This window comes from Cheilinus undulatus, linkage group 10 (assembly GCF_018320785.1).
Source record: "Cheilinus undulatus linkage group 10, ASM1832078v1, whole genome shotgun sequence".
Lineage (NCBI taxonomy): Eukaryota > Metazoa > Chordata > Actinopteri > Labriformes > Labridae > Cheilinus > Cheilinus undulatus.
The window spans coordinates 6,053,856-6,078,959 of NC_054874.1; the positions used below are offsets into that span (position 1 = coordinate 6,053,856).

At 38.3% G+C, this 25,104-nt stretch overlaps 1 long non-coding RNA gene across 1 annotated transcript in view; it reads left to right on the top strand.

Moving 5' to 3' along the window:
- Window positions 1-1,156: 1,156 nt before the first annotated feature.
- Window positions 1,157-25,104, top strand: part of LOC121516045 — a 92,398-nt gene continuing 68,450 nt past the window's right edge. Inside the window, exons 1-2 of the long non-coding RNA XR_005992439.1 lie at window positions 1,157-1,201; window positions 21,380-21,535. This is a non-coding gene — a long non-coding RNA (uncharacterized LOC121516045). The remainder of the gene's footprint in view (window positions 1,202-21,379; window positions 21,536-25,104) is intronic.

Genomic DNA, 25,104 nt, shown 5'->3' on the forward strand with positions numbered 1-25,104 from the left:
CTTCTCTTAAAAAAAAATAAATGGCGCGCCAGTGGTCGAGTGGTTGGGACGCGCTGTGTACGCGGCGACCCGGGTTCGAATCCAGCCCATGGCACTATTTCCTGCATGTCTCTCCCCGCTCTCTTTCCTGTTTCCGACTCTATCTACTGTCCTATCTAATAAAGGCAAGAAGGCCAAAAATAAATCTTTAAATAAATAAATATCATAATATCAGGAGAAAGCCAGGTGCCATTGCGCTCAAAACACTTTTAAATGTCCTGTTTCCACTTTTAATATGTTGTCATTATTATTTCATATCATCAGAGCAAAGCTGGACGGGTAAAAGTAGCGCCATATAATATGTATATAATATGGAATTATATAATCAATATGATTATACGATCATTGATTATATAATGATGTGATAGCTTATCAGACAGCGCAGGGCAAAACTTGTGAAAGTTGTTGTTAGTAACCCTCATATTTTGATTTCTGCCGCCGCCGCGTATATTGGCGTGACCCTTCATATGACGGAATCACGCACACTCGCTAGCCTGTTCCAAACGTGTGTTCAAGAATTGCCAGGGAGGACTCTGGCCTCGCCTCCAAGGGTCCAGACTCAGGAGGATCCTTCTTACAGAGGAAGGATCCTGGACTTTGAGAAACGGCTTCTGTGGCCTGCCTGAACTAACACTTAATGCTCGGTCTAATGGCTGACAAGGCAAATAGGAAATCATTTCCAGGTTCTGGGGACACCAATCAGAATTCAGGGGGGGGCCTGTTTGGCCCTAGCAGCCACTGCCTCCGCCCCTGGAATATTATTGGTACTGCTGTTTGCAGCTGAAACTCACTGGGAGTTAGAAAACAATTATTATTTTGATTGCCAATGTTTTTACCATGTACAGTACTGTCTCAGTTTAGTAAAAAAAAACTACATTAATAAATTCTTCCTTCTGAGATGTTTGTTTAAAAAATAGCACAGTAGCACTGTTTTGTGTTGAAACTATGAAGTCAGGCACAAGCCTCATGTTCAAATCTGGGCTGCATTTCATTTAATTTCTAGATTTCTAGAATCATCAGACCATTATTTAGTGTGTGGCCAGCCTTACTGCATGTCCTCTCTCTCCTCTACCTGCAGGCAGCAGCACACCTGAGTGTGATCAGCACTCAGAGTGGAGGAGGGGCAGAGAGAGCAGCATGAGGCTGGACAATGGACAAGGTGGTATGTTCATTTTTCCCTTACCTTCTCATTTAGTTGAGTGTTTAATATTACTACTGTGCATCTTTTCCTCAAGGTTCATTGTCCATGCATGTTTGGATTGCTCAGTTTTGTTGTAGTAGTGTGGGTTTTAGTTTGCCAGTAGTCCTATTTTCTTGGGTGCATTACTTGTGTGATGGCTAGTCCTAACCCTGGTCCAGTGGCCCAGGGTTAGGACTAAGTGTTATTTTTACTTTCATAAAAGAAGAAAGAAAGAAGAAAGAAAGAAAGAAAGAAAGAAAGGGGGGGGGGGGGGGTAGAAAGAGCGCTGCTCTGCTTGGATCAATTGAAGTTTGGGTTTGGGTCAAGTCATTTTCAATTGGTTATAATCAACCTGAAGATGAGTCAATCTGGCTCCAGTTTGGATCTCAGCATGTTTCTCTTTGAGGTCTTTTAGCCCACTTCTCTTTGTCAGACGGGTTTATTTTAAAGACCCTGTAAGGTGAAATCCAAACTTTGTGTCTTAACACTAGATATGTTGGAATATGGTTAATGTAAGCATGTAAAAAAAACTGAGATCTACATGTGACTGAATTTTGGATTTAGACCAGTGATACTCATGTGGCTCTTTGAAATATGATTCCCCCAGAAAACCTTAAAAAATGGTAAACTTTGACCTCAGAAACTGTCCATTGCGAGTCATTTTAATCAGTTTGTTACCCACACATATACAGTAGGCTTTAATTGTCAAACTTTTTTGCCCCTTAATTTCCCTTTTTTTTTTTTTGCCACTTTCAATCAATGTTTGCCCTATTTTGCCACTTTTATCCTGCTTTTTGCCATTTTTTGCTTGTTTTTTGCCCCCTTTTCCCATTTTTGCCACTCCTAATCCAATTTTGCTGCTTTTGGCCCAATTATGCCACTTTTTTTTGGTCACTTTTCACCCATTTTTGCCACTTTCATTTCATTTTTGCCACTTTTTGCCACTTTTTTGTCCCCTTTTCCCATTTTTTGTGGCTTTAGAATCATTTTTAATGGCTTTAGCCCATTTTTGCCACTTCTTTTTATAATTTTTCACCAATTTTGGCCACTTTTATCTGATTTTTACCACTTATTTGCCCCTTTTTGCCCACTTTTGACACTTTAATCCTGCTTTTTGCCATTTTTTGCCACTTTTCCCCATTTAATCTGCCTTGTGCCATCAAATTTCACTTTTTTCCCACTTTGCCACATTTTTAAATTGGTTTTTGACCATTTTTTCCCACCTTTTACTCACTTTTGTCACTTCTCACCCATTTTTCCACTTTCTGCCCTTTTTTGCCAATTTCTCTCATAAGGTCAACAAAAGGTCAAGGGGTGGGTTAATAGTGTGTTTGCTTTCCTTCAGTCAGATTATAGAATTTCTTAAATCTGAGAGGATCATATTGATTCTTAGTGGGCGTGGCTTCAGCTCATTCGACAGACATGCCCACACCATCCTGGAGCAGATTTTACTGCCTCATTTTTCAGGATTTTGAAGTTTAATTTTATAAATTTAGAGGTGTTTTATTTGACTGTAATTTGACCTGGGGGTTCATAACACAGTGACCTGTCATACAGCAAAAACCTAAATGCAGATTTATTTCAACTTTACAGGGGTTTTAAGGGATTTCTGGACTCAACAGGACTGGCAGAAATCAACTTTCCAAAAACAGTGGTTAATCAGAGTTAGAGATGGGCGATACCAGTTTTTTTTAATTCGATACCTGTACTTTTCAATGTAATTTTATAGATACTGATACCGATACTTTTGACAGTGTCAGGGGGGATCTTCAGTTTTTCGGTGGGGAAGGTCTTCAGTGTTGTTTCGGGTTCGGATGATGATCCGTCAGCGGGCTCGGGTATACCAGGGAATATGAGATTGTCACGCATGGAGCGGGCTTGTAAGTCTAGGACAGTCTCTTTCAACTGTTTATTGTCTTTGGTGGCAGCGGTAAGTTCGTCCCTGAGGGTTTGGATGGAGGATTTTAACTGTTTATTTTCCGTGGTGAGTGTGAGGATCTGATCCTGTGTGAATTCTAGACTCTGTTTTAAACCTCGAAATTCTTTATGCAACAGTTCAATGAGAGCGATCCGTGCGCCCAGGGCATGTAGTTTATTGTCAGTGGAGAGGAGTGTGTCATTAACCTCTGAGTAGTTGAGCGGAGATTTGGTCTGGGTGGGTGAGTCATTGAATGAGTCCGGGGACCGAGCCTGCTTGGCGGAGGGAGAGGAGATGGTGGAGTTGTTTTTTCCTTTCTTTTCTCCCATCATGCAGTAAAGTTGATGAGTGTCATTGATATAACTTTCCAAATTATCCAGTTTGTCAGCGGTGGATGGTGTAACAGGAGTTTAAAGTAGTAGGCTTAACTTTGAAGATGAGCTATTGAGAAGTTTTCAGTAGCGGTGGCCGGACACCGTCATGTTGGTTCACACCGGGATCTCACAAGAGTCAGGAGTCACAGCGTCATCTGTCCGCTCACAGCCTCTATCCTATCAGTCTGTCATAGGATCCTCGATACCGATACTTTTAAAGAAACAAAGTATTGAACTTGCAAACTTTCAAAAGGTACAAACTTCAGGCAAATAAAAGACATGCATATCATTCAGAAATTCATTAAGGGAGAAACTTCAGTTAAAACTAAATATTTGTGCAAGCAGGTAAAAAAAAATAAATCAAGCATATCATATCACAAACGTGATATAACATTGAAATATCAACAACATAAAAATGCCCAGTTTCATTTGGGTTTACTTCAGATAGAAGACCTATACTAGCCCCCTATAGCCACTAATTTTAAGCAAAAATGTAAGAAATACAAGTCATCCATGATTTTTATAGAAATATTTATCTTTTTATGTTTCTACAACTCGGTCTTTATACATTTTATGGTATTGGCATGTGGTCTCAGTAGGGGACCACATTGAGTGAGAAAAACCGCCAGGTCCACATCACAGACTGTAAAATGAATTCATATGCAAGTGAGTGAAGTTGCTGAAATCTTCTACTCATTTATGATTGGTCCCCAAAGTCACATGGTACAGCAGGATTGGTGTCTGATTGGTCTCTGAATTCATATGACATGGACAAGCAGTAAAGCCAAAACAGTCTTGAGGAGAGAGAGACAGGGAGGCACTTGGAGGAGAAGCGGTGGCGAGACATGTTTTATAGTACTCATTTGGTATTAACACTTTGCAAGAGGGATCAATACCAAAAGAGTGTTCTTTAAATATCAACCACTAATCTGAGTTAATTCATGATTTAACAAAAGGGGCAGTTACTTTTTGCATCATTGTTTTGTATCTTCTAATATGAAAATGTTGTTTAATGATCTGAAACATTTAAGTGTGACAAATATGCAAAAAAAGAGGTCAGTAAACGCCTATTTATGCTCAACATCAAATACGAATCCTGATACGGACGGAGCCTTCTGTCCGTGCGCCGCGTTAATTTCACCCGGATACCTGCACGTTTCCATAAAGCTTATGAATACGGGCCAAACAGAGCAGTACCACCGGAAACCATGGGGGCAGTGTTGCTGTCACTACCAGACACATAGCTCTAGTGAGACACGAAGAAGAAATAATGATGGCGGAACTTTTTGAGGAAAAATTGTGCGAGTTGGTTAGAAACGTTGCCTCTGTTTTTGTCTTTTATGCAAAGGTATATTATCATTGCCTCCTCCACAGTCGCCATGTTTGTTTTTGAGTTTGTTGTTGTCATAAACTTTTGACCTTGGGCTGCCCCCCCCCGTGGATGTATTGGTTAACATCCATTCCAACGTAAAGGACGCATGGAAGTATGCGAGCAGTGACGGTAACATAGTTTGAAAAGGACGTATACATTTCCGTACGTAAAGGTAGTATAAATGGGCCTTAAGGGGAAAACGCTTTTTTTCCAGCACTGTAAGTGTTTGAACCAATAACCTTCCAATTATGGGTCCGTTTTCTGAGCTTTAGGCGACATCTGGCATGAGAAACCTCCGTGCAATTATCGGGTCATGAAGATGCGTCTCTGAATTCTTAACAGGAAAATATGCACTGTTTTCTATTTTAAGAGATCACTGGAGGAGACTATCATGCAGTGAATTTAATCTGCTTGTCACAGGAAGCAGTTGTGTTGATAGCTTTTGACGGGGAGAATGGCTTATCTGTCACCATGGAAAAGGGTCATCATGGGTTTTAATGGATCGTTACAAGCAGGAGGTGTTGAAGTGACGTCTGATCTGGAAAACATTGTTTCTGACGGGTTAAAGACAGAGACAGAGACTTTAAACATCAGCTACTAAACGTCTCAAACTTTGAGAAAACTTTCAGGCTTGTGGATGTTTTCCACCGAAACTTCTTTATAAACTCAACTCATAAAAGATATAAGTCTGTGGTTCAAGGTGCATTTTTCTTTCCTCCATCCGTTATGTAAACAAGATAAAGCCCCAGGAGTCAGCATTTCACTCACTTACAAAGCGAGGTCCCTTCTCAAACAAAACTCCATCTATTTAGCGGTGAAAGCGCGCTTGTGAGTGATGTAGGTGGTTAAGTGAAAATGAAACGGTAAGTGTAAATGTCAAGTGTAAACAAAGAAGGGTAAACAAATGAAGGTGTCCACAACAACATTGTGTGTCATCGCCCGGCGCTCGGTTATGACTGATTCCTGGCTGAGCGATAAGGGGGGAAATGGAGAGTGGCGGTGCAGGATCCCACATGCAGCTCGCTTTGTGTTTTTCCACTCTATCAGCAAGCATGTCACTTCTCCTCGCCACTTATCGCAGCACCTTGACAGTGAATTAGAAGCTGGTTTGCAGAATTTACCTTTCAATTGGAGCGGAGGAGATTTTCACAGCGTTTTGTAATTTCTACACCTCAACTAACAAGGTCAACAAGTACGATAACGTTTGGCATTGGATAAGGAGACAAAAAAATCTGTGGGCCGGTTTGTCACGGCGCCATGATACAAGCTAAAGTATTTAATTTTAATCATCTTGTATAATTATACTGTAAGATCCTTGCAAACACTAAAAACACAAATGATGTTCCTGCTGAGCCTTTGCACTCCCTGAATTATTTCTCCTTCATTACCATAGCAGATTGATACGATCACATGCTCTTGTTAATATTCCGTTTACTGCCTTATATATCTGCATGTCACTGGGTAATGTAATGAGAGTCCTTGGGATTCACTTAGCTGTGTGGATAACTCAATATTGTAGCTTAATATTGTCCCACTCACAGCAGGGTCTCATCAAAGATTCTCACACATTTACACACTTTCTGCAAGATCATGCATAATGAGCACAATATTACATTAGTTAGTTTAATGGCTGAATGAGGCGGTGACGTAGTACGTCTGAATTCACATGTGGCACACATCATGGTAATTGCTAAATTATCCCCCCATATTGCCACCACTGAACGCAAGATTTCCAGTGCCAAAGATCATCTATTGGCATTTCTTTGTGGCTTTGTTAAGTTCAGGAATCTTGCTTGATCTAACTGCTGCATGTCACTGAGCAGTAATGAATAACAGTCTTTAGTTGTGAAATCAAATCTCAGGGATTGTTTATTCCTTTGGGTGACATTTACCTAAATGCCACGTATCTGTGCTGCGTCTTCCAGGAGACGTGGAGTATGTAAATGTAATTTCCATATCACTGTACAATTGTCTGGAAAATATCACTAAACCGCTCAATTTTCCCTGGCCATTGTGGGGCTGACCCTAAGAAAGCATTGTGTTTGTAATCATAGCCATCCTTCTGACAAGAATTCATTATTTTATTAAATATTATATCAGTAGCTTCCAATGGTTTTGCCTGTGACCCTTTGTTACAGCTTTGTATTTAGTCAACTTTTGACCCACCATTGGTGGTTTCATTTCAGAGGTACTCCGTGTGGTTAAACAGCAGTGCTCTTAAATGACTAATTATCATCTTTTTTTTTTTTTTTTTTTTTTTTTTTTTTTTTTTTTTTATCAGTTAAGGCCCAAAATTCTGGTCAAATGCTTTGTCTAAACCAGGGATGTAAAACTCAAGGCCTGGGGGCCAAATCTGGCCCTGAAGAAATCTCATATTTCTGTTATAGCTGGCCAATCAGTATGAGGTCTGCAGATTTCCCCAAGTATAAAAATGTAAACTTCTCCTTGATGATTTAAGATATCCTTGTTAAGTCATAAAATCTGAAAAAATAAGGAGTAAAAATATTTAGATAAAAGTCAGGAATGTGGGAAAAGATATTAATTTCTGTTTTAATTTCACACTTTCAATTTTGCATCTCACTAGCAGGACTCAAACTTAGGATTTTGACTTTTTATATCATACTTTGAGCATTTCAACTCATAAATTTGGCTTCACATATAATATTTTGAGCTTAAAGATTCATAATTCTGATTTTATTAATTCATATTTTGACCTTTTTAGCCAATTATTTTGTATTTTATCTCATATTATCAACTCCAGACTTTGACTTCATAATCCCATAGTTTGACCTTTAAGACTTGCAATTTAAAATTCTGAATCACATTTTGACTTTTAATTTCATGATTACAAATTTTACTTCATATTTTGACCTTTTAAACTCATGATTTTTACTTTCTTTCTAATAAATTTGCCTTTAAAAACAGTATTTTCCGTTTTCATGTTTTGACCTTTTTGAACTAATAAATGTACTTTTCTTAGATTGTGATCCTTTAAACTTATCTTTTTAACTTTTAAATGTCAAAATCATTCAGCATCAGTGCTAAGTTTTTATTTCATATTTAATTACTGGTTGGTTAATTACAAGGTTGACATTTCCTGGTTAAAAAGGTGACACTGTTAGGTCCTCAGGTTAGACCTGAATCCAGAATCTGGCCCCTGCTGTCATTGAGTTTGACACCCCTGGTCTAAACTGTAACACAGCCGCCTGTCAACAGCAGCCATTGTAGTTGTTCTTAATGACTACTGCCTTGCTGCCGTGGTTCAGTTGTTAGAGTCGGTGGGTTCGAGCCCCAGCTCCAGAAGTCACATGTCAGTGTGTCCTTGGGCAAGACACTTGGATAGATGGATGGCTGTTCATCCCGCTGAAGAGGGAGTGGGCACTCGCGAGAAAGATGAACGGATAGCATAGAAGGATGAACAGACGGATGGTTTATTGTCACTGCATGGTAAAAATACGACGAAATTTAGTTTAGCTTTTGTAATTAAGTTTCATCATATGTTGTCAAATTAGTTGTGTAACACTACAATTCCAAGATATATGTCAAGAGTGCATCTGTCTTGCTACCAACCTTCACACCTGTCTTCTGGAGGTTGTTGCTGATGTCACTAACAGTAGATGGTGATACCTTCACTCCTGTCCTCTGGAGGTTGTTGATGATGTCACCAACAGTAGATGGTGATACCTTCACTCCTGTCCTCTGGAGGTTGTTGATGATGTCACCAACAGTAGATGGTGATACCTTCACTCCTGCCCTGTGGAGGTTGTTGATGATGTCACCAACAGTAGATGGTGATACCTTCACTCCTGCCCTGTGGAGGTTGTTGATGATGTCACCAACAGTAGATGGTGATACCTTCACTCCTGCCCTGTGGAGGTTGTTGATGATGTCACCAACAGTAGATGGTGATACCTTCACTCCTGTCCTCTGGAGGTTGTTGCTGATGTCACTAACAGTAGATGGTGATACCTTCACTCCTGCCCTGTGGAGGTTGTTGATGATGTCACCAACAGTAGATGGTGATACCTTCACTCCTGCCCTGTGGAGGTTGTTGATGATGTCACCAACAGTAGATGGTGATACCTTCACTCCTGTCCTCTGGAGGTTGTTGATGATGTCACTAACAGTAGATGGTGATACCTTCACTCCTGCCCTGTGGAGGTTGTTGATGATGTCACCAACAGTAGATGGTGATACCTTCACTCCTGCCCTGTGGAGGTTGTTGATGATGTCACCAACAGTAGATGGTGATACCTTCACTCCTGTCCTCTGGAGGTTGTTGCTGATGTCACTAACAGTAGATGGTGATACCTTCACTCCTGTCCTCTGGAGGTTGTTGCTGATGTCACTAACAGTAGATGGTGATACCTTCACTCCTGTCTTCTGGAGGTTGTTGCTGATGTCATTAATGGTTGTTTCAGAGTCTTTTTTAACAGCTTGTACAATGTTTTTGTCATCAACTGCTGCTGTTTTCCTCGTTCTGCTTGTTGGATGTCTGTTCCTTAGTACACCAGTGGTCTCTTTACTTGCCTCTAGACTAGTAGGCTTAAGAAAATGACATCTTACATCTAATAAGATGGGAAATAATTAGGAAAGTATTATTTTTAGGAATACCCCAGTCAGGATTAAATAAAACCAATGCATGAATCCTTTTTTGTAAGCAATACAACAAGGTGTTTTTTTTAAACAACTATGCTCCTGTCCCTGATTTCTCTATGTAAATTATAGAGACCTTAATATGCATCCACAGAATCCATTCTTATGCCGTCTCTGTGCTATTATCCTTTTTCAAACTTGTATAAACTCCTAGTTCAGAAATAAATAGATAAACAGTATAAACTAAATAGACAACCACCTGACTACTTCACCTTTCTTCGTAAAAAGAGAAAATCAACAACAAAAATCACTCAACGTACCAAAAAGATTTACCGTCTGATGTGTGTTGTAAATTTCTTTGGAATTTATGACTTTTTTTTTTTTTTTCAATTCAACTGTTTTTTAACAAAACCGTCACATTTGAAGCAATCCCACTCCACAGGCTCAGCTGTGCTCTGCTGTGCTTTACCACCCAATGGCCTAATAAATTTTTATTTTGCCCCAACCCCTAGCCAACCGAATAATGCGTGGTTAAATGAAGTAATCATTTTTACTGAGACATCACTCACAGGAAGATAGCAGGTAGGTATATCACTTCCCACCATATGGTCATGGCTGTCAAGCGCCGGCCAATCAGAGAGCAGCAATTTGCCACACAGTTCCATGTTGTGATTAAATAGTTCCAAGGACGGCTCCGGCACACAGGAAGGCTCTTTGACCAGACTGATACTCATCTCCGGCTACAGATTGGAAGTGGTGGTGGCGCAGCTATGTGGCTCTCTCTGTCTGGATTTGTTATGTTATTCTCTCCCATTTTCCCCCACAGGCTCACTCTGCAATAGCCTGTTATTTTGGTCTCATGAATATAGAAATTTTCATCTGGACTCTCAACTCTGTTCAAATCATAAAAAGTACAGAAAGAAGCGAGGTATGAATATATTTCCAAGATGGTAAATCACAGGGAAGTGGGCTGTGAATAATGAAGTCCCAGAAAATATAGGCTATTAAACAAGCACTGGATACAGCTCTTTGGTGTTATAATAATAATAATAGATCAGATATAAGTATATCATATTTCTGAAGTTCCCTGTAAAAATCAGGTTTATTCAGAATTGCATGTTTTGATCACAAACGATGCCATAAAATAAGTGGATTTTAAATCCAGCCCATGCAGATATCAGATTGGCTCTTCTTCTTCCTGTTGCATCAGAAGAAGAGAGGATGAGACACGAATCACTTCAGATCACAGTTTCTTATTCGGTTCAATCTATTGAAGGAATAAATTAAAGTTTAAAGGCAGCAATGTTTAAAAAGCTCTGTGAGTGCATCTGGACATTTAGCCTTATAACCTCATGGCGATGAAGAACACAGGTGGGCCTTATGCCTTTCAGGCAGTTCTTTTAAGTGTTTAAACTTTTTAACAGGCACAAAAACGCTCATATACGCCCTTTTTATATATATTTTTCAGAACTCTATCAAAAGATTAAACTTTCTGATGTAACTTCCCCTGTGCTCCATATACACAAGCCAGCCTTCAAGGCCATCAGTAAAGGCTTTTAAATACTCATGAATCAGTCACTATAGAACAGCTTCGATCTAAAACAAAGATGAAAGTACTGAAAGCCAAAGCAGACTCTGTTAAGGTCTTTTGGTTCATGGGTAGTTTTACCATGAGGTAGACAGAGAAGAAATAGTTACATGATAATCGTGATAAAATTCTCCCATGGTTATCATCCGTCCATCTTCTTCCACTTTTCCGGGGCCGGGTCGCTGTGGCAGCAGGCTTAGCAAGTCAACCCAGACATCTCTCTCCTCCAGCTCCTCCTGGAGGATTCCAAGGCGTTCCCAGGCCAGATGAGATATATAATCCCTCCAGCAAGTTCTGGATCTACCCCGGGGTTTCCTTCCATTTGAAAGTGCCCGGAAATATGTGGAGAGATTTGTCTCAAAATTATACACAAAGATTTATCCACGATTTACACTTTTTTTTTAGATCCACAAATATAGCCACAATTTACACGTGTTTTCATGTGTCCATAAAACACTAGCTTAACACGTCTGTTTTCTTTTTAATTAATTGCATTCATTTAAATAGACTTGAGCAAATTTACCTAAAACACTATCTAACATTAACATAACACTCTATTGCAGAACGCATCGGCTACGACTAACAGTAGCGAGACCACCAACAACAGTTACAGGACATGCAAAGAGCAGTAAGCTAGCTACACATGAACTTGAAAAATTAGTTAAACACTGTAATAATAAGCTGGGTTTTGTATCTTGCTGACAGATGAGGAAGGCGATTTCTTTTTATTTTACTTAGTAATAACGGGAGCCCGTCAGTGGCCGGTCCTCCACCTTGTTCAGCCATGGTCAGTTGAAATTTCAGCGGGGTCAGACCAGTCTATGGGTCGGACTTCCAGTGAAATGAAATGCAGTCATCAAGGGAGACAGCAACACTGGCGCCCGGCGGATGGAGGGGCAGCGCTTTCCACATGCAAATATGCGCCACTTGTGTGTGCGAATCTCTTCAAAACTGCGTGACTTTTGTCTCAAAAAAAAAAAAAATGCACGTGCCAGTTGATCCACAAACACACTTTCAACAATTCATGAACTGAATTGAAGATTTACAAATCCAAGTTATGATAAATACACACACAAAATTAAAAACACGTGTAAATCATGGATATATTTGTGAATCTGAAAAACACGTGTAAATCGTGGATATATTTGTGAATCTGAAAAACACGTGTAAATCGTGGATATATTTGTGGATCAGAAAAATGTGTAAATCATGGATATATATATTTGCATAATTGTGAGACAAATCCCTTCCCATACGGAAAACCACCACAGGGAGGCAGCCAGGAGGCTTCCTAATCAGATGCTCAACCCACCTCAACTGGCTCCTTTTGACGCGAAGAAGCAGCAGCTCTGCTTTAAAATCCTTCCGCATGTCAGAGCTCCTCACTCTATCTCTAAGGCTGAGCCCAATTATTTGGCTAAATATCCCCAAAGGTTAACTTTTCCTCGTCAGTGGCTTTGTCGTAGCTCTGTGACCCGCTGACCTCTCGGTGACCCTTTGGTCTCGCTGCAGGATGAGACCAAGCAGCAACCTCCGGTCCTGAAAAATGAAGCCAATGCGGAAGTGCAAAAAATTGTAAAACCACTTGAGGCTGGTTGCAGGAACACCAGAAGTCTCATCTGGACACCTGTTAAACAGCCAGTTTTTACAATAGAAGTAAACTGGTTTACAGAGACGTAATCTTGATATAGTGACGATTTACAAGTCCATGCATTGTGTTGTATTTTGAAAGAACCGGATATTCTACCCTTGTGACTTCCTCTTCTGGAGCTTTCTGATCGACGGGTATCGACGCGGTTTGGCACAGCCGGGGCTAAAAAATAGACTCGCAGCGTATCTTGAACGAACCGGAGTGAAGTGGCGCCCCAGGCACGCACCGCTGCTGGACTGGAGCACTGGCTGTGGAATTGCTCTGATAGACTAGAGAGATAGCAATTTGCTCCGCAGTACAATTCGCCAGTGGTTCGGGGCGCGTTGGCTGTATGTGGAAATTGGAGGTTGTAGTCTACATACGATGCAATCATGATGCAAAGTGTAAAATTTTCTAAAATGTTGCAAAATAACCCTATTTTCTTTATTTTGGTATGTTTTTCTATTAGAAATGAAAATGCCATAAAAGTGATTGTTCCCTTCAACACAACAGCTCATATGACTTTTTAATATCAAAATCATTCAGCCCCATTTTGAATGATTTTTTTTACTGCTGATTGTTGAAAATACACTAAAAATAATTGTAATTAAATCCCAATCACAATATTTATCTTGCCTAAATTGCTCAGTAGTGTGCACTCACTGGCTTCAGATGCTCCTCATTTGCTTAAAAAGTCCACGAAACTTTGGAGCAGCTCCTGATAGTGAGGAATAATAAATTTTTAAATCTACATTGAAATCACTAGAATATAAGTTAATAATTGAAATCATCTGAATTTTGTATGTTCTAAGGTTATATTTGTAAAATATTAAATTTGATGATTTGAAACATTTAAGTGTGACAAACATGCAATAAAATAAGAAATCAGGAAGGGGGAAAAGAAACTTTTTCACAGCGCTGTACATTTTAAATAAAGTTCAAAATCATTTTTATACTGAAATTAAAAAATGTGCAGCTGTGCCTTTATCCCGTTTTTGATACTGTCTATGGAGGGGAGCCGTGAATAAAAGCTCCATTCTTAGATAATGAAAGAAAAAAACGTAAATATATTTGGGTGATTAAACACTAATTTAGACAGAGCGACTTTTATTGTTTCATTTTGCTGAAGTTTGTCACTAGGCCACTAGGCTAAATGTTACACACCGCACCTTTAACGTTTTAAAATACCTGGACCTGGATGGCTCTGAATCTGAATGAGAACAAGAATATGAAAAATAAAATAATGAAGTGGGCCCTACTTGAATAAATTTCTCTATCTGCTTTTTAATACTTGACACCTTGGATCCTCAACTCCTACACCTATGTTTTATGTATTTTGTAAGGCTAATTATGATCCACATATTTTCTCTCTTTTTTTCAGTAGCAGATAATGATTGTCTATATGCAAATGTTTTCTTATTTGCAAAGCACGCTGCTCATTATTTTAAATGGCTGCACTTATTTGTTTTGTTATTTAATGGCATCAGCATGGCACTGTTGTGACATTGATTAATGTTGGACATCCAGCGACATTTTGTCAGCGCAGATAAAGAAGCTTCATGTCGACAAGTAATACGTCTCTCCCTGCTGTCTCCACGCTTTCAGCCACCCACTGTTAATAATCTTGGTTTGTATGTTTAGCATCTTTCATGGTTGCATCCAAAAATCCCAGCCATACACAACATACCTTACACTTGTGGTTTTCAACCTTTTTCTGCCCCAAGGCACACCTAAGGTTAAGCCAAAATCTCAAGGCACCATATTCATATCTAAACAAAATAGATTCTTTAAATAATGTTAGAGTCAAGGCCGCCCATAAGGGGGGATGAAGACAGAGCTTTCTGAGGCCCAGCCAACTGGCAGCTGGAGGATCATGGAGGTCAGTAAAACCATGGTCCGTTGTTGAGTTAAGCTGTGATAACCAAAATATTTAATCTGAATTATAAACACCCTTACCACAGCAACAAAAAAATAGGTTTCTTTATTCATGCGCAAGTGCAATATAGCCTTCTTAAAAATATAATCCCCTTGAAATAGAATTACCTTTTTATTGGTAATGGTAACAATATGGATGGGCACACTGACCTAAATGATTAGGAAAGTAGTGTCAACTTCATATTAAGGCCATAAAGCACAGAAACATCAGGATGCCTGAAAATTAAGAAGAAGAAGTGAGACAACAGTAATTCAGAAAAACTGACTAATTGTGGAAAGAGACAATGAATGAGTGACAAGGTGCAAAAATTAGTTTCCGTGAAAAAAATGGGTGAAAAGTGGCTAAAATGGTTAATAGCTTTTTAAAAAGTGGCAAAGTTGGACAAAAAGTAGCCAAACAATGGCAAAAATTGGTAAAAACAAAAAAAAAGAAAAGGGGGGGGGCAAAAAACAGTACAATGTGATACCAAAAAATGAGGCAAAAATGGGCAAAAAGTGGCAAAAAATGCACAAAACAAGCAATAATGGGTGAAAAGTGTAAAAAATAGTAAAAAGGGATTTTAAAGGTCGAGCAAAATAGAGCAAAAAGTCGCCGAACAATGACAAAATGGATGAAAAAGTGGCAAAAAAAAAAAGTGATACATAAAAAATGTGGCAAAATTTTGAAAAAGGCAGGAAATTGGTTTAAAAGAGGCAAATTAGGGTTTTTAAAAAAAACAAAAGAAAAGTGGGTGAAAAGTTGCACAGAAAAAAAATCAAAATGGGTGAAAATCGGTAAGAAGTGGTGAAAAGTGACAAAAAGGGTTGTTTGTTGCAAAAAAGTTCCAAAAAAAGTGTTGAAATAGGTTAAAAGTGATAAAAATATTTGGCAAACTGGGCAAAAAAGTAGCAAAACAATGGTCAAAATTGGTCAAAAAAAGGGAGGGGGGGGCAAAAATCAGTAAAATGTGATACAGAAAATGAGGCAAAACTGGGCAAAAAGTGGCAAAAATTGGACAAAAATACGTTAAACGTAGCAAAAAGAGTTAAAGTGATAAAAAAAAGTTGCAAAATTTGGCGAGGATGCGCCAAACAAAAAATAATGTTGCAATATTGGGCAAAAGTGGCCAAACAATGGCAACCATTGGTGAAAAGGTGACAACACAAATGGCAAAATGGGTTAAAAGTGATAAGTATATATATATATATATTTGGCAAACTGGGCAAAAAAAGTCAAATAATGGCAACAACTGGTAAAAAGGAGGGGGAAAAAAAGAAAAAGGGGCAAAAATCGTTAAAACATTATATCAAAAAATTAGGCAAAAATGGGCAAATGGTTGCCAAAAATGGGTGAAAAGTGGCAAAAAAGATTAAAAGTGATTTTAAAGAGTTGCAAAATTTGGCAGAGTGGCGAAACAATACCAAGACTGGGCGAAATCTGGCAAAAATAGTAAAAATGGATTTTATAAAAGGAACAAAATTGTGTAAAAAGTGGCCAAACCATTGCAAAATGGATGAAAACGTTGGAAATTGTGCAAAAAGTAGCAAATTGGTTTAAAGAGGCAAAATTGGGTTTCAATTAAAAAAAAAAACACTAGAAAAATGGGTTAAAAGTTGCAAAGGAAAGAGTCAAAAATGGGTGAGAATTGGGGGAAAAGTGTGGAAAGGTAACAACTAAGCGTTATTTGTCACAAAAAGTTACAAAAAAGTGTCAAAATGGGTTAAAAGTAGCAAAAACAAGTGGCAAATATTGAAAAAAAAGCAGTAAAAGGGTTTAAAGGTGTAAAAACTGGGTAGGAAAAGTGATAAAATTGGTTAAAAGTTGCATGAATGAATCATTTCAACATCTGAACCCAGTAACAGCCTGACACACTTTTCAGCTCCAAAATGAAGTAACTGTTAGCCAGGATGCTAGCACCAGTGCTACTAATGAAGCACACATGCTGATATCATCAATAAATCTGAACTGGAGAGGGCCCGTTCTCTGGGTTTTTCAGGGGCCAGGCCAAATCTGTGGGCAGGCCTGGTCACCACTGCCTTACACTGCAGAGGATCATGGCAGTCCCGATACTGTACTTTAAACAGTCCTCTGGCTGAATTTCTATTTGTTCTGAGTGTATTTTCCTTGAGATTATTTTCCGTGTAGGTTTTTCTTGCCTAAAGACTCTGGTGAGGCTCCACCGTGCCTTAAGAGACTGAAAAACATGAATTCATATTCTTAATGACTGAGTCACCTTAGAAAATGTGATGCTTGGATTGTGATTGTACAAGAATCCGCCTCATAGGTGCTTCGTCTTGAGTGGCAGCGCAGGTGCTTTATTTCAAATTTAAAAAATGTAAATTATGTCTGCGTTTCCCAGCAGCTGCTTTATGTGAACACGTAAATGAAGTGAGGTCAGCCACAAGAACAATTTAGTGCGATGGTATGCACAGTAAATGGTAATCATTGACTTAGTGGCAGATTTACAGTATAAGAGCACATAAAATATGACAGAATGAAAAACACTGTCTGCTGTTATTATTCTGTAAAATCCAGAGATTTTGAGAGAAAAGATAAACTGCATCCAAAATGTGTCCGCCCCCCCTCCACAATCCATCTACTGGATTTGTAGATAAAGGAGGACACCGCCTCTGACACCAAGGGAAATTATTAAAGCCTTCAATGGGCGAGTCTGTGAGAATTTAACCTTTGAAAAGACCTTGCTTAATGTTTCAGACCAGATAAGTAGCATTAGCCGAGACAGCTTAAGAGTTCAGACCCATGCATGTTATTGGAAATCAGTTTCAAGATAGGAGCTGAGAGGGAATACAGGGATACTGAATATATATCTCCTCTTTGAACTTAGCTGTTAAATAGGCTGCCTATAGGATTATCGCTAGCCTCAGCAGATGTTCAAAACACATGTCAAAGCTTAAGCCTAGTGTAAACATTACCACTGGACAGAGTTTATCAGTTTTGGAGCAGGCTTCATATTTGCAGCCCCTGAGCAGTAAAACAGAATCAGTCTGCAGCACAGGCCTCTGCAGCGACTGCCACACCACCTTGGCATGGCTGTGCATGAGCGAGGGCATGCTTCATGAGCTCTATTTCTGCATTTGAGGAAACAAACACGGTTCAAGCCGCTGATTTTTAAGCTAATTATAATGATTAAAGAATGGGAATATATATATCTTAGGGATGTTGCAGCCAGAATCATCCTTTGTGTTAATGTCTGTGTGTGTACACGCCAGAAATAAGCAACCCCTTTTTTTACACTTGAGCTAAAAATGCCGAACACAGCTGCTGCATTTCAGAGATTGCAAAGACTCCGTTTCACTTATTTTTACCCCATGAGCCACCTCTGTCTCATTAAAACTCAGTGTTGTGTCTAAAATAATCTATTTGTGATTCAGGAAAGCAGCCTTATTTTTGTTTTAGAGCACAGACATTCTGCCTCAACACAAAAAGCCAAATGTTAGAGGGAATGTACAACAAGCCCTCATGCTAGAGCTCCAAGGTCACAGTCATGTCTCAGCATTGTTTTAACGGTCTAAACCAGGGAGTCCGAACTTTTCTTACTGAGGTTAGAAAAATTATAAAAATCCCTCCCCTTTAGTGTTTGAACCTCCTGAGACTTGAGCTTTTGTTTGGAAGGCAGTTTTAGTTTCTCTCACTTATTTGGGGGTTTGATCTGAATGATTGGGAAAATAATGTCAGCTACATAGCTAGACACATCAGGATGCCAGAAAATAAAGGAGAATAAATGACACAACTTAAATTGAGATTAACTGATAAGAGACTACCAATGGGTGAAAAGTGGCAAAAAAAAATTGTGAAAAGTGATTTTAAAAAGTGGGAAATTGGGCAAAAAGTGGCCAAACAATGGTAAAAACAGCAAAAAATGATTAAAAGAGTTTTTATGGGACAAAATGGGGCAAAAAAAGTTGCAAAATTGGGTAAAAGTGATACAAAATCTTGAAATTTTAGGGAAAAAGTGGCCAAACAATGGAAGAATTGGGTGAAAAAATACAACTGGCAAGAATGGGTTAAATGTGAAACAAATAATTTGGCAAACAAGGGAAAAAAGAGAGGCCAAACAATGGCAAAAATTGGTAAAAAAAAAAAAAAAAAAAAAAGGTAGCAAAACAGGTTATTAGTAAAACAATAAAATAGGGCAAAACAGGGACAAAACTGGCCAAAGAATGGCAAAAGTGGGCGTAAAGTGGCAAAAATGGTTGAAAGTGATAAAAACAGGTAGCGAAATTGGCAAAATTATTAACAATGTCAGTAGGCATACTGAACTAAATGATTAGGAAAGTAATGTCAGCTTCATAGCTAGGCCATAATGTACAGACACATCAGGATGCCAGAAAATAAAGAAAAAATAATGAGACAGCTTTCATTAAGATTAACTGAAAACTGTGGAGACAACCAATGGGTGAAAAGTGGCAAAAAGGTGTAAAGAGTCTTTTTTAAAAAGTGGCAAAATTGGGCTAAAAGTGGCCAATGGTAAAACGAAAAAAAAGTGGCAAAAAGTGGTTAAAAGTGATTTTAAAATGGGGCAAAATTGGGCAAAAAAAAAGTGAAAAATTGGATTAAAAGTGATACAGAATAAAAGAATGTGGCAATTTTGGGCAAAAAGTGGCCAAGCAATGGCAGAAATTGGTGAAAAATACAAATGGCAAAAATCGGTTAAAAGGGATACAAATAATGTGGCAAATTGGGCAAAAAAAGAGGCCAAACAATGGCAAAATAAGGGTAAGGGAAAAAGTGGCAAAAATTGGTCAAAAGTGGCACAAAAAGTAAGGCAAAACAATGAAAAAAGTGGCCAAGCAACGGCGGAAATTGATTTTAAAAAGTGGCAAAAATAGGTTATAAGTAAAACAAAAAAAATGAGGCAAAACCGGGACAAAATTGGCCGAAGAATGGCAAAAATATGTGTAAGGTGGCAAAAACAACAACAACAACAAAAAAAACGGTTTAAAGTGATGAAAAACAAGTAGCCAAATTGTGGAAAGAGTGGCCAAACAATGGTAGAAATTGATTAAAGTTGCAAAAAAGTGGCAAAAAATGCCATTTGGCAGAAATGGGGTGAAAATGTAGCAATACAAGTGGCAAAAATGGGTTAAAAGTGATACAAAAAAATTCCCAACCTGTTCATGAAAATTTCAAATTACACCCCCTACCCCCAAATTCATGATCCAATTCCCCAAAATGTTCAAATGAATTCTGTAAATTTCCCCACGATGATGCCAAAATAGTCCAAAACAAATCCCCCCAGAACTCCAAAATGTGCAAAAATATCCCTGAAATTTCCTTGAAAATATTTGATAATTTCCAAGCAAATGTCCCAAAATATCCAAACAGAAAATTATCCCAACATTTTGAGCAAACTACGTAAACCTCATTGGACATCCTGAACATTTAATCTCATAAATCCTAATAACAGAAATTATTACCACGTTGTTGGAAAGCTAGAATGTAAAGTCTTCATATGTGCATGCCGGGTCTTAATAGGTTGAAGTTGATCAAACCAGTCTGATGTTTGAGCTTAATTGAATATGCTTGAAGAAAACAGCCACAAGCAGCGTTTCCATTATGGTTAGAAATGCGCAAAATCTAAATAACACAATTAAAAAACTGGTAATGGAAACAACTGAACATTGAAAAACCTCAAATATCGCTACAAGGTTTTACGCTCTCATGAGGAGGTTTATAAGATGTCAGAAAAGTCTTTGAGATGGCTTTGTGGCTTTCTTGATCTTCGGAGATCTCTTTTTTGTGAGGCATGGTTCACATCAGCAGATGCTTCTTGTGAGGAGAAAACTCCAAAAGTGTGAGTGTTTTTATATGTCACAGTAGTCACAGTCTACACCTGCGTCTCATCTTGTTTAACTGATTGGACTTCAGGTGAGCTAATTCCTGACTCCAGTTGGCTCTTTTTGGAGTCATTAGCCTGAGGATTTACTTACTTTTTCCAGGAGCAGTGTGAATTTCTAATGGCTTTAAAGACTTTAAATATCATAATTATTTGTGTGGTATTAAGTTAAGCACATTGTGCTCATTTATACCTATGACTGAGCTGCAGATCGGATCACATTTGATGACCAATTAATGCAGAAAACTAGATCATTTCAGAGGGTTGGCATACTTTTTCCAAAGCAGGTCGAGGATGTTCTTTGAATTCTTGTTGAACTGAATGGTTCTAATGTATACACATAATCAGTATTCTATAGTGCAGTAAAACAGCGACTACAGCTATTATATGCTCTCAGTCACATTGATTTCAGTCATTTAAAGGCCTGTGAATTCCACCAGTAAGGTAAACAAACTAGCTTTTTGCTGCATAGTCTTAGCATGTCTGCCCTTGCTCTTTCTTTGAGAGATAGATGAACCGACTGACTCAGAGATCAGTCGTCTCCTGATAAAAACATGTTGTATTGTAGGGTGATTCACCTGCAAGTGTCTCCCAGTTATTCTTTTTTTTATCACCTGTTGTGTGACAGTTATACTGAGGTATTCAATGAACCGTCTGAGTCAAGAAGCTGAAAAATGAAATTAATAATGGCACAAAAACTGTAAAACAAAGCAAAGGCATATGTTATCTTTACATGTGGAGACATTGATAAAGATTACATATGGCTTGTACATTTTCAATATATTTAATTCAAATTGGATAACAGTTACTGATTCAGCTTAGTGTGCAATTTGTTACTATAAATGCTAAAAAACAAACTGCAATTTTTGCTTCTCAGATGTTTATAGACCATGTTCCTTTCTCCTGATAGAACTGAAGGCAGAGTGGATGATGCCAATTACTGCAGACTGCCTGTTCCAGCTTAGGATGTTGATGATTGTTGGGCGTTGCGCTGCCACAGACGAGGGATGCCGAGGATGATGAAGAGTGTGAAGATGGGTCTTTCTGAAAGAGCCACATCAGCACAGTAAGTGAGCATCTTCCGCTGAAATGTCTGATCTACTTCTGTAATGTTTCTCAGGGTAATGTTGGAAATGGGAGTGGAAGGTAGCAGCTTGTTAGCTGGAGTACTGTGCTGCTGTGTCAAAGTTTCATAAGAGGAATCTGCATGTCTCATACCTGCCTCTTCAGCTGTCTCTTCTGCTCTTAGCTAAAACATTTAGTTGGTTTGACATCAGTATTGGCTGATATTGGCAGTGCTTACAAACACTGGCCTAATGATGTTGCAGGAGTAGTTACCAGAATTTATCCAGTGAATTTCACGCTGGTGTCTGGTATAGCTAGCTACTGAACCAATCAAGATTATTTTATTGGACAGAAAAGTGACCTGTTAGACAAACTCTGATCTCAGAAAAAAATCTATGAGGATGTTGCTTCTTAAAGCCCAGTATACACCAAATACTTCTCATGAGATGTTTTTAAGTTGTAACTGCTGACCAAATCACGCTGCAGCTACTAGAAAAGACCATGCATCGATTCCATGCATGTCCTCCCTTATGGGTGTCCTTGTCCACAGACAAGTTTAGCTCTTAGCTCTTCCCCCAGATCATTTTCAATGAAGTAGATGCCATTTCCTGTATTCTAGTGCATTTTAACACCATATTAGTACCAGATAATCCAAACTGGTTTTGTGAGAAATAGTTCTGGCTCAATATAGATCAAAAAAGGGAGCAACATGAAAGTCATTGCAACAGTAATGTTTCATAGTATTTCTTGGTCCTAATGGTCTTCTGGAGTTTAGTGTGTTTTTTCCAACCAAGAGGGCAGTTTAGTGTGTGTTGCCAACCAGGAGGGCACTTTAGCACATGTTTTGGCTCCTAAGAGGGCACTTTAGCGTGCATTTTCAACAATTGTGCCACGAGGGGGGGGCGACCCAACCCCACCCCCACCCCCCACCCCCTGTGCACACCACTGGCTTACTGGCTGAAGTTTCTGTGTGAAAAGTTTAAAAAAAAAAAAAAAAATGTGATCATTACCAAAACTCAACAGCATAAATATGAATATTCTACTTTGAGCAAATATTTGTTGCCATTAATAACCTATCAAAATCCATTTTTCATTTCCAATTTCACATTTATCTTCTTGTGACATCCTGTAAGCAGCTGTCTGAGACTTGATGGACTGAACACAGTAAATTTAGCTGAGTAAATTCAACTCAAATTAAATGAAATTTTACTCTAAAAAATCTAACATTTGGTCCCAGTCTATTTGATATTAAAATCACTCTGCTTGCAGAGTAGTGTTTTCAGTTATTTTTACACTAAAAACTGTTTTTGTATTACTTTGAATGATGATTATGTACTCTGATAAACTAAATAATAACCCCACAGTAACTGTACTCAGTGGAGAGTAATACAGAACATGAACCTGAGCATCATAGCGATAGCTTTGCAGCTAACAACTAACATGAAAGAAGCCTGCTGAAGCTACCGCTGATTTTTACTCATGTAACCATAATTACAGAGTCAATACTTGGTTTTTTGTACGAACAGGTGCCAATGAAGTGTCGTTAAGAATGACGGCTTCTGTAATACGATTAAAAAAACACTGGCCTGTTACGTCATGTCTTCCTCACAACACAGTCCACCAGTCCTTAGAGTCCTTAGACATGAGGATCAGTCTTCCTCCACAAGCACCTTGTCTTTAAGACACACAAGCTGATGTACCATGAAATATAAAAGATTTTAGTACATTTACTCTATATTGATTCATTTTTCCACTTTTCTTTTAAAAATCCTGAAAGCATTTTAATTCATGACAACAAATGGGAAAAATCATCATCTTCATATTTCACAAAAAAAAGTTAAAACTCTGGATGATGCAGGACCATATATTTCAGAATACACTATATATTTTATATTCATACACTATACATGTAATTTTAATGCATTTTTATTAATAACTTAATTCTGTTATGTTATATTCTAAATTAACTTATATACATAACATAACATATATACATACTATATATATATATATATATGTATATATATGTTAATTTACATCAATATTACAATATATCGATATCAGCACCCCTGTATCGGGATACGTATCGTATCGCCAGATTCTTGCCAATACACATCCCTAGTCACAACCGTATTCAATCATTGGCCCTTTACAGTATAACATTTTTATTATTGTCCATGTCGGAATTCTTTTTTTTTTTGTTTGTTTTTTTTTTCTCCAAAGCTACCGCCAGGTATATGAAAGAAATTGACAGCTAGACTGTCAGACTGATAAGTTATATAGACAGGAAATATCTTTGTAGAGTGATTCAGGCACCCATTGGGAGATATGCGTCAGGTCAATTTCACTTCATAGATCCTGAGAAAAAATTGTGAGGAACTTAAGTTGTCAAGGCTGCTGTGATATGATCCCTGTTGACATTTAGAAGATTGAAAAACTCAATAATAGCAGTATCGTCATGTAAGTGAAATACTTTCAAATAGAGTTCTCAACACCAGATTTCTGCTCTGACATAACACCCAGTGAAGAGCAGTGAGTCATTCACCCTTCATATGGCGTAACATACTGTAATCTCTTCTTTAGTCTTTATCAATGAATCTGTTTGTATAGTGCCAGTTCATATCAAGTGTTATCGCAAGACAAAAAAAGGGCAGTTCTATAACATTTTCTTCTGTTTTAATGCATAGCACCAATAAACATTTAGCAAAGCCACAGTGGTCAAGAAAATGCCTTTTACCAGGCAGAAACTTTGAGGTTGGACAGCTGAGAGAGACAGAAAGATATAAATAAACGGGGTAACAATAATGAACTAGATAAATGTATCTGGCAACAATGCCAGTTATAATGGCAACAACATGTGTACTAGGCTGGAAAACTGTCAAAACTGAACACATTTTTAACAGACATCAGATTTTTCAGCTAATCAGTCAGTATCATCTGTCAGATGATATTGAGCCTTTTGACAAACATTTGTAAATAATGTGGCATTAAACAATTTCAGTTACCAGTGTTAATTTGTGTGTCCAAGCAATTTTATGCTGGACACATTTAATGCTGAGGATCCAGTTAGAAAAACTCTGTTTTCATGGTCAAACATAAAAGAAAATGTTGGCAGGAGTCTTACACCAGAAGAAATTTTGAAAAAAAAAAAAAATTTGGCATAAGCACTGGTGAAATTTTAACATTAGACTTCAGTACTGGTGTTGGCCCCCATCACTCTATGTGTTTATGTACATATGCAGCAGTGTTAATTTCTTCAACTAAAGCTATGACTAAAAATGTTCGTCGACAGTCTTTTTTCCTTAACAAAAACTAGACTAAGATTAAAAAAAAATAGATCTGTGATGACTAAAACGGACAAAAATGAAGTTTAGTTTTCGCCAAGATGACTAAAACTAGAGTAAAATGTAGTTTAGTTTTTGTTGGACATTCAAAATCCATGATATTTCTCCACTGTGGGTAAATCTGTCAAAAACAAAGTAGCTGCAGCTATTCTGCCTCTCAGCTGTAGGAAACAGGGACCCCAGGTTTAGCAGGGTGCAGAGAACACACTACCATGATTTGGTACCA